At 39.7% G+C, this 14,549-nt stretch overlaps 1 long non-coding RNA gene across 1 annotated transcript in view; it reads right to left on the bottom strand.

Annotated features, from left to right (window-relative positions):
* Positions 1–6,500: 6,500 nt before the first annotated feature.
* LOC125459111 (uncharacterized) overlaps positions 6,501–14,549 on the bottom strand; it is a 127,076-nt gene continuing 119,027 nt past the window's right edge. Inside the window, exon 4 of the long non-coding RNA XR_007248964.1 lies at positions 6,501–6,780. This is a non-coding gene — a long non-coding RNA (uncharacterized LOC125459111). The remainder of the gene's footprint in view (positions 6,781–14,549) is intronic.

Here is a 14,549-nt window from a genome sequence, read left to right as displayed (position 1 = left end):
CAGAACATTATCTGTGTCTCTGGATTAACAGTCCAGCGATAATACCACGAGGCCGTTGCCTCCCCTGGTTATTGCCAATCTCAGGCTTCTGTGATTGTTTCCTGGAACTGAACCCAGGTCTCTGGGATTCCTGTGGGAGACAGGTTACAGCCCAGGGAATTATCAAGGGATGTGGGGCCTGTCCCTTATAGTTTAGAGTCGGGAGCAGAGACCCTTTGGGATTGTTAACAAATGAGTGTTTGGAGAATTGCTAAACTCAGGCATTGGCAGTTATCAGAAGACAGCCACAGAAAGTAGTTTCAAGGAATGCTGCCTGCTTCCTGAAATGGGAGAAATGGGAGAAGGAGGGCAACAGGGTAGGTGAGGGGAAAGCAGGTGGCTGCAAGGAGTGGGGATTAAGGAGGAGGCTGCAATGTGAAGCTGAAGGAAAGGCTATGTTGTGGTGTGAAAGGTAAGGGAACAATGTTAAGCCTATCCTCAAAAAGCATTGCAGTAACTAAAAGCCAAAAAAAAACAACTTGAAATCACTGGGATAATGAACCTTTTGGAAATTATGGTGGAATTTCTAGTTTAAGACTGCATACATTCATTACCTATATTGTGGGAAAGTGCAATTGATTTTATTTTAATTTATAATGTTCTTATGTATGTTGTAGAACCAACAACTACCAGCTACTGGGTGGGAGACAATGCTGCCCACCTCCTTTCTCTACTGGGTCTACTGACTTGATTGAGTATCAAAACTTTTTGCCTTCAGATCTTATGTAACACCTCTGTCAACATTTTTTCTTCATAAATTTTATATATTTAGTTATATGACCCATTTTACTTTTATCACTTGTTCATCTATCTTGAGTCTCTTAAATCATAATTTTGAGATTGCTACATCTTTAGCTTGGGGATTGTTTGTCTTGTTTCTAATCTTGGCCTTGATTAGCCCCTATGTAACAGACAGAGTGAATGGTCTATCTTGTCTTCCTCCAGAGAGTCCCAGTATCACTGATGCCAGTGTTCAGCCAAATTGAATGGAACTGTTTTAAGAATATTACAGGCAAGACTCATAATTGTCCCATCAAGATGGTATGACATCATCAGATGGGAGGGGCAATGCCTCCAACTTTAACCCTTTCAGAACCGTTACTGTACGGAACAAGTGTGTCAAATGTTCAATTTAAATGTGAGATTTAGATCTGAAAAGCATTTTTTAAAAAGGGCAGGAACTACACTGATAAAATGCCCCAGCTTTGTGCACAAATGATAAAAACTCAAAAGTTGTGATTTCATTAGTCTGCTAAAGGTGTGTTTAAGTTGATGGATTTTTTTCTTGTGTGTTGAAGTATCTGTCAGTTATTTTGATGTTCTTTTTGCTAACTTATGTACGTTGTCTTGAGCCAATTGTAAAATTATGGCATTCAGTAAATGAATGATTTCCTTGTGTATTGTGACTTGGTAAGGACATTGATGAATTAACCGAATGTGATTATGTGAGTCCAGATGCTATTTTTGTGAACTTAAATACAAAACATATTGTAACTAATTGACTACATTTCTGAATAAATGAGCCAGTGAAAAAGAAAACCTAGGCCCCGAAAATCAAAAAGCAGCCTACAAGAAAATCTTAATCATTCTCAAAAATAATAATTTTGACAATTCAAAGAAGTTAATCTGTCAGTATGTGAACTACCAGGCTATGTACAAATGTCTGACAAAACTGTAGCTACAGTGTCTATCTTACTAAAAACCTACGCTTTTGATGGTCTTTATAAACATAGCTTGAGAATTGCTGAACCAGTATAAAACAGTTTGACTGCACTGTGTGTACATTTTCCAATTCTGAGTACAAAAAGAACATAAAAGCTTTAGGGAGGCTTGAGAAGATATTTATTAAAATGAATGTGAGGATGAATGTTTGCAGAGGAGCTGAGATTGCTTTCCATACAGTCAAGAGGTTTGGGGAAATTTGACAAAAATTTACAAAATTATGAACGTTTTAGATAGAATACATTTTCGTTTAGATGAGAACTGTTTCTAATGGCTGAAAGATTGTTAATCAGATGGCCCAGATTTAAATTCAGAAGTTGATTGGAAAGAGAACCAAGGGCAAAATGAGGAAAAACGTTTACTCAAGAATTAATTATAGCCTTGAACTCTCTCCGTCCCTGATATCTGTATCCCAGATACAAATTCCATTCAAAAGGAAATTAACCAAATGTCAAGAGAGAAGAAAAACTGAGAAAGAGTAAACAGTGGGGAGGTGATAGGAGTGGTGGAATTTCTCTTTCTCTGGCACAGGCTTGCTGGGTTGAATAACTTACCATTGTGCTGCTCTATTGTATTATGTAGGACCCAAAGAGAATTCAACAGAAGCTGTCAAGAGTTAAGAGGGTTGGGAAAATTCTCTTGGAAACAAGAGAAACACTATTCATCAATTCTCCAAGATAGTAAAATGTGAGGCTGGATGCACACAGCAGGCCCAGCAGCATCTCGGGAGCACAAAAGCTGACGTTTCGGGCCTAGACCCTTCATCAGAGACGGGGATGGGGTGAGGGTTCTGGAATAATTAGGGAAAGAGGGGGAGGCGGACCGAAGATGGAAAGAAAAGAAGATAGGTGGAGACGAGAGTATAGGTGGGGAGGTAGGGAGGGGATAGGTCAGTCCAGGGAAGACGGACAGGTCAAGGAGGTGGGGTAAGGTTAGTAGGTAGGAGATGGAGGTGCGGCTTGGGGTGAGAACCCTCACCCCATCCCCCTCTCTGATGAAGGGTCTAGGCCCGAAACGTCAGCTTTTGTGCTCCTGAGATGCTGCTGGACCTGCTGTGTTCATCCAGCCTCACATTTTATTATCTTAGATTCTCCAGCATCTGCAGTTCCCATTATCACTCATCAATTCTCCATTTGGCTTTGAAGATAATCCATTTGCCTCAGGGCAGCTGGATACTGAATGGATCTTTCTCCTCAAGAGAGAGATTAGAACTAGGAGAAACAGTTTCAACATAAGGTGTCTCCCATTTAAAGATGGAGAAAATATTTATCTCAGATGGTCATGAAACCTTTGGAACTCGGTACACCAAACAATGATTTGAGGCAGTAGTCACTGAATATTTTTGAGGCTAAGGCAAACAGATTCTTGATAAACATGGGGCTCAATGCTTATTAGGGATAGGTGGGAAAGTCAGATTAGTCATATCCTTATTGAATGGCGAGTAGGTTTAAGTGATTGTAAATTCTAATCTTGCTTCTAATTTGTCTGTCCATGTGTTATCATGATCACTTGAATAAACCTTCTCTGTGAAATAACTTCACAGAGGCCGGTATCCCATCACCAAGTCACCCTTTATTTACACATCGTCCTTGACACTAATCCAGCTCCACCAGAGTCAGCTCTGAGTGTCAGAATTTCTGCTGCTCCTCTTTTTTGTCTGTCAGCCAGGGTTCCCTGATTGGGCCAGATAACAGCCCCAATCAGGGAACTCATATTCTGTAAAGTCTACCTAGTTGACCTCATTACAATCATTCCACTCTGAAGTGCTTTTAATGTAACTAAATTATTTAATGGTGAACTAAACTATATCAAGTAATCCAGCTGTGGTTTCACTAAGGCCGTATGCAATTAAAGTAAAACCTCACTACTTTGATATACAATAAATGCCAAAATTCAATGTGCTTTCCTAAATGCACCTGCAAATTAACTCTCTGTCATTCATCTGAATACTTAGACCACTCTGAAACCCAGAGTTCTGCAATCATATTCCATTTAATGAGATATTGTTTCTCGATCTCTCCTGCCTCATGGGTAAGTTTGTGTTCCTATGTTATGTCCCACCTGCCAATTTTTCATTCACTCATTTAACCTATCTCTAAATACATGCCTGTACAAGAAAGTTAAGGACACATCAGCTTGAAAGGAACACCATACAATTCTAAGAAAATTGGTTCTTGGTCAGAAGATTGTCCAGAATTTTTGACTGGCCAGTAAGGACCAGTAAAAGTAGAGTACAGAATAAAAAGTAAGCTAGTAACATTAAAAAAAAGGATAATGAGAGTTTCTAAAATTAATTTAAGATGAAAAGAATAACTAAAGTTAATATTAATCCTTTAGAGAATCATAGAATCCCGATAGTGTGGAAGCAAGCCGTTCAAGTCCACAATCACCGCACCCCCACCCTACCAAGAGAGCATTCCAATCCCCTACCTTATTCTGATAACCCTGGATTTCTCAGGGCTAATCCACCTAACTTACACACTAGAGGACAATTGAGCATGGCCAATCCGACTAACTGGCACAAATTTGGGCAGTAGAAGGAAACCCAGAGACCAAGGAGGAAACCCACGCAGACATGGGGAGAATGTGCAAATTCCACACAGACAGCCACCCATCACTGGAATCAAATTGGGCCCATGGCTCTGTGATGCAGCAGTGCTAACCACTGAACCACTGTGCAACCCCCAGATAGATCTGAGGAATCGAGAAGAAGTAAATAAGGAGGTGCTTGAGGCTTTGAACATGATTTTTCTGTTTGTCTTCACTGTAAAAGCTTTAAAACTCTTCCCAAAGATTTGAAAATCAAGAAGGTGAAAGGTAAGGAGAAGCTTAAAATAATTATCTTCACCATAGCGTCATAGAGTCGTAGAGATATACAACATGGAAACAGACCCTTCGGTCCAACTCATCCATGCTGATCAGATATCTTGTATAAATCTCATTCCATTTGCTACAGCCAATGTCCCTCTAAACCCTTCCTATTCATATACCCATCCAGGTGACTTTTAAATGTTGTAATTTTACCAGCCTCCACTACTTCCTCTGGCAACTCATTCCTTACACTCACCACACTATAGGGATTCTCTGATTCTCTAAAGGATGATTACTATCTTTAGTTATTATTTTCACTAAAAGTTGCCTTTTAGATCCCTTTTATGTCTTTGCTCTCTCACCTTGAACCCATGCCTTCTAGTTTTGGACCTCACCCCAGGGAAAAGATTATGTGTATTTACCCTATCCATGCTCCTCACAATTTTATAAACCTCTATAAGGTCACCCTTCTGCCTCCAATGCTTCAGGGAAAATAGCCCAGCCTATTCAGCCTCTCCCAGTAGCTCAAACCCTCCAACCCTGGCCACATCCTCATAAATCTTTTCTGAACCAGGGATAAAGAACTGGAAAAACTATTCGATCTGAAGTCTGACTAGTCCCCAGAACCAATGACCTGAATCCTCGGGTCTTAAAGGTTATAGTAGCAGCAGTGGTTACAATCTTCCAAAAATTCCATATCTCCAGAAAGAATCCCAGCAGGACTTGGAGAGTAGCATATTCCATATTCAAGAGCAAAGGAGTAGAAGAAGCAAGAATCTCTAGGCAATTTTGTCAAACATCTATTTTAGGGAAATTGCTAGAATCCATTACTAAGGAGTTTGCAGCAGGGTACCTCAATAAATTGTCATGTGATCAGGCAGAGTCATTTAGATTTTGTGACAGGGAAATCATGTTTAACTAGCCTATTACAATTTTCGAGGGTTTACCACCAAATTACTGTTTGCATCATTACTCTTGGCATCCCATTGCCAAAATAATTAGCTACCCATGCTAATTTGCTATCCCTATACCAGCAGTAACTAAACTGATAGATAATCAAGAATTCAGAACAGTAGAAAAGAATAACTGAGAGTTTGTATGACTGGTGGGAGAAGCAGTCTAACAGTTTACCACCATATATTGAAGGTAAATGTTATTCCCTATGTCAAGAATGTTAGATTCCACACATTTCCCCCTCATATAGACTGAATTTATAATCATGTGTGACACTATTGAATGAATTGAACATAACTGGTGACAGTATATTGTCTTACATAGACATTAGTGCAATTTTGCTCCTTGAAAATAATAAGATAGATTTACAGCTAAAGAGCAAAATTAAATATTTCAAGAGTGTTGTATATCATTGTTTATTGTTTACGTGACGGGAAATTCAACAGAAATAAAAGAAAGATGAAAAAGCAAAGAAGAAGAGTGAAATAAAAAAGAGAGTTTCTGGTCTGACAATATTTCATTTGGAAATAATTTCCCCAGTCATTGAAACAGCATTATAGCTTTTTCTTTGTAGAACATTGTCAGTGTTATTATGTATTAGTTTTAAAAAGAAGCTACATCACTTAGTGTGTAGCGTTCATATAAAACAAGATACTGTTATGAAAAAAAGCTGAAGGGCATCATTAAAGTAAACAAAATAATTCAAAAAACTGCAGATTAGACATTTTCTTAAGCAATCAAAATCTAAACTGAACATACCACAAGGTAGCTGACACGCTTGCTGACTTCCACTGATAGAAATGTTCTTTTATCCTTTTTTTCGGGAAGGTAGATCATTGTTCTTTTGTAATATGAAACAGAGCAAAACATGAAGAAGATACGTCCTTCATCGCACCAATGAAGGAAATAACAATGCCAATAGAATTAGACAGCCACCATCTTTTATTTATCGCTAAAGTTGGCGATTAGCATTGTTGATATATTGAGCATTAAGCAGACTGGGTAGAAAACTAATAATGATTTAACAAAAACTGGACCAGCTAGGGTTACACTGCAGGTTACTCAGTCTGGGTGGAGTAAACACTCTTTTTGTTCCACATTGCTGCTCATAGCTTGGCTTGTGTTTTTACCCATTTAATGTCAGATATCCAGCTTTTTGTTTCAGCAAGTCTTGAACAGATCCAAAGGTCAGTAAGAGGAAGATCAATGTAGAGGGAAGTTAATTGAAGGCAAAACACTGTGAATTCTGGAAATCTGAAACAAAACAGAGAGTTGGAAAGTTAATGTTTGCATCCAATGAATATACTTTGAAACCAAAGCACTGGAACATCATCTGTTCCAAAGAAGAATCATTGAACGTGAAACATTAGTTCTGTTTCTCTCTCTGACAGACCTGCTGAGTTTCCCCAACATTTTCTGTTCTTATTACAGAGAAGTTAATGCTTGAAACAAAAGAAGTAAAACATCATATAGGTAGAGATCAAACAGATAGCAGTAGTTGGAAACTTTCCAGTAAAATGCTATTACCAAATTCAATGGCTCTTCAATAGAAACAAGGGTACAAAAAATAAGTTCCCAGGAGTGCTAAACACATCAAACACCTACTAAATGCTCATTAGACTTATACTACTGATCATTTAGGATGATCAAAATGTTAAGAAAGTTTTCATACTATGTTGATAAATAGAACGTCGTGTTACATTATGAGTGAGTTGAATGTTCAGATGAATTCCCAAAAAGATTTTAGTTATATTTATAAAATATGTAATCTTTACCTTTTGAGGCATTTTGTACTACAGTTTATTGGCCAATTCAGATTTGTAATTCCTATTGACAACCTAATTTGCATGTGGTTCACTTGATTTGGATTACATTTTGCCCTGTGTGGCAGCTACAAATATAATCAGAGATAGTAAGAACTGCCAGTGCTGGAACCAGAGATAACACAGCGTGGAGCTGAAGGAACACAGCAGGCCAGGCAGTATCAGAGGCACAGGAAAGCTGATGTTTCAGATTGGGACCCTTCCTCTTTTTTCTGAAGACCCAGAACATCAGCTTTACTGCTTCTCTGATGCTGCCTGTCCTGCTGTGTTCCTCCAGCTCCACATTGCGTTACAAATGTAATCAGTTGTTTTTCAGATTTGTCCATTGATGAGATGTCTGTGTGGTTTTATGGGCTTTAGTTAATGGTATGGTAATTCAATAATGAATGTGAGGACGACATATTCAAAAAATGTGTCACATTTGGCTGAAAACTTGTTCCTTTTAAGTTATTTATAAATGCAATCATTCATCAATTAATTGCTGTTCCAACCTTTTCACTTACCCTTGTTCACAATGTCGTCCTTCTGGCAACTGTTTTTGAGATCAAATAATTCATCCTGGCTTTCATGGATTTCTTTTGCCAAATTTACATATCACAAAACATAATCCATGAAATAATCAAGTTAAATGAACTGTTCGAGGAAGGAAGAAACATTGCTCAAATTACCATGCAATAAGACTGTGGTTGGTAGAGGGAGATTACAGAATTAGGAATATTCCTTTGTGCTGAAATTTGCAAGGGAAATGCTACAAACATAATCCACACTTCTATTCAATCCCAATTTTGAACACACTTAAAAACATTCTCTTGCTATGATTTATTTTGTTAAAATTTTGCTCCTGAAAACACGTATCTTTTATGCATAGAACTTTAATCAACACAAATAGTTTTGCTTCATTCTTTCTCAAGACATTGGTTTGCTGGCTGGGACAACTTTTATACCCTACCCTTGAGAGGTTGATGATGAACTGCCTTCTGGAACATATGCAATTCATCTGGTGCAGATACACCCATGTTTCCAATGGGGAGGGAAATCCAGGATGGGAACCCATTGCAAGTGAACGAGTTGCAATATAGTTTCATGCCAGGATAGTGTGTAACTTGGAGAAAAATTTCCAGGTGCTGGTATTTCAATGTAATTCTTGCCCTTGGCAATTAAGGGTACAGATTTCATGGGTTTGAAAGATCTGTGAAAAGAACCTTGGTGAATTGCAGCAAGTGCCTCTTGTTGATGGTACTCATTCCTCCCACTGTGTAGCACTGGTGGTGGAAGTGAATGCAATTGTGGCCAATGGGATGCGAATCAAATACATTGCTTTGCCTTGGATTGTGTCAAACTTCTTGATTGTTGTTGGAACTGGACTCATCCAAAAAAGTGACACCATCCATCACAATCACAATCCTGACTTGTGCCTTGTCAATGGTGGACAGGTTTTGCAAAGTTAGTAAATGAGTTACTTGCTACATAATTCCTAGTCTCTGACCTCTTCTTGCAGCAACTGCATTCTTATGTCTATGCCTATGCAGTTCAGTTTGTGATCAACTCTCACCCCCAATGTGTTGATAGTGGTGGATTCAGTGATAGCAATGTCTTTGAACATCAAGGGAAGATGGCTAGATTCACTTTAGTTGGAAATAATCATTGTGTACTACTTATATGGGTCAAATTCTACTTGCCATTTATTGACATGAATGTTGTCTGGGTCTTACCACATATGGACACTGACTGAATTGCACTTTGGTGAGAAGTAAAAATGACGAAATTTCAAGTGTGAGCCAATATACTTTTAAATATCCATATTTGACAGGTGCATGATTTGCTGCCTGCTGGAAGCAGGATTAACATTCTGGTGTCCAGTAATTAGCACAGGTGTTAACATTGCTAGCAGATGGTATGGAGATGGTTTTGAATTGAATCAAAAACGAATATGAACAGTATACATTTCTGGGGCTTGTAAAACTCACCAATGAAAAAGAGGTGCAAATAAGTGATGCCACATGAAGCTGTTTAATATTCAGATTCTCCAATACCCGTAAAGACTCAGTGCTTCCAGTTGATTTGTCAGAACACTCTCTCAGAGTTTCTTGGGAGGACATAGCTTTATGATAATGATCAAGGTTTTGAAACAGGCGACTTCAATGGACCCAAAGACATTTTAGAGAGTTCCAAATGAGGAAGACAATCATACTGTCTGGCCAAAGTATTCTGCTATTATAGAGAAAGGTATTGTGAGGAAGAGTGCAAATTGAAGCTGCACAACACAGTAGTGTGGAATAATAGAGGTACAAATATTGAAGGTGCCATTATCCATGTGAGGGGGTCTCGGGACAAAGGCTCAGCTTTCTTTATCTGCCTAAAGAGTAATGCTTACCAGGTAGTGGCCAGCATCTGCAATGCCCTTTGATAGGAATTCCATCCTGTTGGATCTGGTGGTCACACATTGTCCAGCATCATCAAAGCCATGTTTCCCTTAAGTATTTTGTCTCTAGCTCTTTCCCTTGCACTGAAGACAGCTCAAGTGTCACTTGCACTTCATCAAAAAGCGGAGAGGATTAGATGTGGAAATGATCAAGGCATCCATCAGGCCTTGATGAACACTTTGAAGAAGAGGAGGAAAAAGAGGATGAACAGGAATATAAAGATGGGCAGCAACCACCAGGCCAGACACCAGGCTTGGAAAGGATGCTGTCATGGCTCAAATGTTCAACTAGTTTGTCAGATTAGAGAGAACAAAATTATAATCATTCACTACTAACCTCCTCTTATTCCCATTTACATTACATTAACAATCTTTCCCATCAATCAGCAATCAATACACATCTGCATAGTGATTATGGCCTTAGTAAATTAGAATTATGCAAATAGATGGTGTTGCCAGGCCATTGTTACAAATATTTTTGCTAGATTCCATAAGACACATGTCTTTGCCAGAATTACACCAAACCTCCTTTTATTTTTCTGGTATGTTGATTATACATTTGTTCAATCTGAATCCATAGCTGAATGGCAAGAATATCTTTACATGTTTCCATCTTGCACTTAAGTTCATGTTTGAAATAGAGCAGTCAAATGGACTCCCTCTCCTCAATGAGCTATTTGAGTAATCAACAGAGCGCTCTCTACAACTGTTTACCACAGGCTACCTACATTGGGATTCCTACATTTCCATAGCTATAAGCTTGGCCTTTTTGAAAACTTAGTAATCAAATTCAAACAATTTATCAATGTGCAAACCTAAGGTAAGATATCTCAAAAGTGTGAGCCACATGTGAAGCTATGTGTTCCACACTAGTGCTATACTATTAGCAACATGATTAGTGTTTTCAACTAACAGATGCTGCTGTCAAGGTGAAAAGATATTTTACCTTTCAGACAAATGAGTGATGAAGTATATGAAGTTCAGTGCCAGTCTGGTGAATTGTATCAAACAGCACGACCCTTTGGCTGTTTGCAACAAGCAAGGTAATGATCATACTCAGCTAACTCACAGTTGCAAAACTAACATCACAATGTATTAGAGATAATGGGAACTGCAGATGCTGGAGAATTCCAAGATAATAAAATGTGAGGCTGGATGAACACAGCAGGCCAAGCAGCATCCCAGGAGCACAAAAGCTGACGTTTCGGGCCTAGACCCTTCATCAGAGAGGGGGATGGGGAGAGGGAACTGGAATAAATAGGGAGAGAGGGGGAGGCGGACCGAAGATGGAGAGTAAAGAAGATAGGTGGGGAGAGTATAGGTGGGGAGGTAGGGAGGGGATAGGTCAGTCCAGGGAAGACGGACAGGTCAAGGAGGTGGGATGAGGTTAGTAGGTAGATGGGATCTTGAAACTGGTGAAGTCCACATTGATACCATTAGGCTGCAAGGTTCCCAGGCGGAATATGAGTTGCTGTTTCCTAGATAATAAAATGTGAGGCTGCAACTCATATTCCGCCTGGGAACCCTGCAGCCTAATGGTATCAATGTGGACTTCACCAGTTTCAAGATCTCCCCTTCCCCAACTGCATCCCTAAACCAGCCCAGTTCGTCCCCTCCCCCCACTGCACCACACAACCAGCCCAGCTCTTCCCCCCCCCCACCCACTGCATCCCAAAACCAGTCCAACCTGTCTCTGCCTCCCTAACCGGTTCTTCCTCTCACCCATCCCTTCCTCCCACCCCAAGCCGCACCCCCATCTACCTACTAACCTCATCCCACCTCCTTGACCTGTCCGTCTTCCCTGGACTGACCTATCCCTTCCCTACCTCCCCACCTATACTCTCCCCACCTATCTTCTTTACTCTCCGTCTTCGGTCCGCCTCCCCCTCTCTCCCTATTTATTCCAGTTCCCTCTCCCCATCCCCCTCTCTGATGAAGGGTCTAGGCCCGAAACGTCAGCTTTTGTGCTCCTGGGATGCTGCTTGGCCTGCTGTGTTCATCCAGCCTCACATTTTATTATCACACTGTATTATATTAGATGAGATTCTGCAATGCAGAGTGCATATTTGCTGGATAATCTTGAACATGTGAGGAGTTACATTGATAACAGTTTCAAAGTCTTATTCAGGTTCACAGTATGGCATATATGTATATACTGGAAGTTACAAATATTACTGTTCTTTTAAGACTGAATTAGCATGTGTATACACTGCACTCAGTTCAACAGAACAAAATAATTGCCAGCCATTGGTTCACTATTCAGGGCAGCCTGAGTCAATCTTATTGATTTAAAATTTTAGAATCTGCTCCATAATTGTCTTTTAGCACTAATGAGTATATTCTACATGGCAATGCTTCTGCTAATCAGAGTTCACCTGCCAGCTTCTCAGTACTCTTCTCTCATGTTGTATACATGTTGGTTTTCTCCTTGAATGTATTCTTGCCAAATTGTGCTGATGAGTACAAGATGAAAAGCTTCAACAAAATATAGCTTTTGCTCAACAAAACTCAAGATCTGTTCAATTAAATTACTATTTAAATCACAAATGTTTAATTTGTGACTCCACAGCTTTCATATGGTATAGGCTTCAATAGAAGAAGAGGTACATTCCTCACATCACCACAGTCTTCTGTTTTTGATCTGGGATTCTAGAACTTGCAGTCCCTAGGAATCCTGTTAAAGATTAATTCACCAGGACCTATTGAGGAGCAGGCTTGCCCATTAAGAGGGGAAACATCATATCAAGCACTTGGGATTTGGTAATGTGTAAGGAACAGAAGTCTTTTAAAGAAGTCCTCATTGGCATTTCACCTTTAGCCATTTTTGCTCTGCTGCACCAGCACCATTTTATCCTGACCATGCTTTTGGACGGCACCTCAATAAAGATCAGTCTTGTTACAAAACCATGAGTAAAACTTCTTTTAAGCTACTTGAAATGAGAGGCATCTCCTGCATTAATGTTGATGACTCAATAGACTCATTTCAGAGCTATGAATGAAACTCCATGGAGGCTGTGGTATGCATACTTTGCCTTTAAGTGAGTTCAACTTTAAGAAACCCCAATGCTGTGGGTGTACAATAACATGGCTCTGCCTGGCATGTACACTGCTTTGGATCTGTATAAAACACTCATGTAGGATTCAGTTAGTTTGCTATAATGTGTACTTCACAACTTATAATGTGTTTTATGCTATAAATAGACTAATCCACAGAGTTGTCTCTAACAAGTAAGTGATTATTAGACCATTATTACCAAAACTGACAAAGATAACCATAATCTCCATGGTCAATGTGTTCACAAATAAATACAAAACCAACTCACAACTGGTAGAGTTGGATTGCCCAAAGCTTTCCATTATTATGGGGACAGCCTGGCACATCTGTCCTATCTCCTAAAGTTGCCCCTTAACATGCATCACTCTCCTTTTCCCCAATGAAATTAGCATTCAGCACTTGTTTCCAGTTAAGCAGCGCTTGAAATAGCACTGGCCTCCCTTTCGGGGCTGAGTGGGTCCCACATGGACAGAGGTGCATCAACAGCCCAGTAACAATATTTTGTAAAAACCGTAAGAAACTGTGGATAATGTAAATCACAAAGAATAACAGAAATGGCTGGGAAAACTGGGAAAACTCAACAGTTTTTGATTGACAGCATTTATGGAGAGAAACCAGAGTTAACATTTGGATCAAGAGAACCTTCCTCAGAACTGCATTAACAGCCAAGTAACAATATTTTGATCTGATTTTGATAAACTTATAAGCTTCCATTGAGCTTTTGATATTTTATGACAGTGCCGTACCAATGGTTGACTCAAATAATAGATACTTCACAGCTGTCCCTGCCACCAATGCCTGCTTGTGTGCAATTATGATTTGTAAAACATCAATGGGAATTCACTGATTGCTTAACTGGATTCAATAAAGTGCAAATATTTGCACTGCATACACAGTGGTGTGTATGGCGTGATAGTACAATCATAGAAGGAAATTCGTCCTCAGCACGTCAATCATCTCCAGCAGCTTTTACTCCACACGTGAGGAAATCCTTGAACTCAAACAATTTGGTTCTGAATTAGTTGTGAGGAGGTAGTGATTTTGACAATCACCAAATTTGGGTTTCTCGTACAACGCTCTGCATCCACGCACACTTTGTACAAAACAGTTTTTTCTGCACATGGTTATCAGCTGAATGAGAACACTGCTGGTGAATTACTATTACATAAATGTATGATTTCGGCTGCTTCTGCTGTTTGGTACGGTAGCTGCAGCTTCCAGCAAAGTCACCAGATCCCCACTTCTATTGCGTTTCTCATTGTTTGGTCATGAACGAAATAATGGTGGCATCACAGCTGTGAGCTTCTTTAGGGGTTGCTGTGAGGCAGTGATAGTGTACCTAGCTCGAAGTGAAGAGGCCCAGATTCACCTGATCCAGAGGTGTGTAATAAAATCTCAGAACAAGTTCTTTTAAAATATTTATGAGCTCTGTGTTTGAGCCCCTGAATCAGAGGGACACAGATGTATCACTAATCTCTATGACATCCTGTCCTAAATCTGTAGGCTATGTGAGTTGTCACAGGCCACCTCCAGTCCTCCACTTGTCACTTGCATTTTGTGCTCGCTCCTTTGGCAGGGGACAAAAAAAAACAGGCCTTTGTGATTGACTGAAGCTCGTATTTTCACTCAATGCCTGCAGTCCCTTCAGTGCTGTCAGCAGCAGCACTGGGTGGATACTTGGGGAGGTGAACATGTTCAGAGAGCAAAGAGGTGGGGTGATAAA

This window comes from Stegostoma tigrinum, chromosome 17 (genome assembly GCF_030684315.1).
Source record: "Stegostoma tigrinum isolate sSteTig4 chromosome 17, sSteTig4.hap1, whole genome shotgun sequence".
NCBI classification, from domain to species: Eukaryota; Metazoa; Chordata; class Chondrichthyes; order Orectolobiformes; family Stegostomatidae; genus Stegostoma; species Stegostoma tigrinum.
Note: the sequence above shows the minus strand (reverse complement) of the source record. Positions and strands in the feature narration are given on the sequence as shown.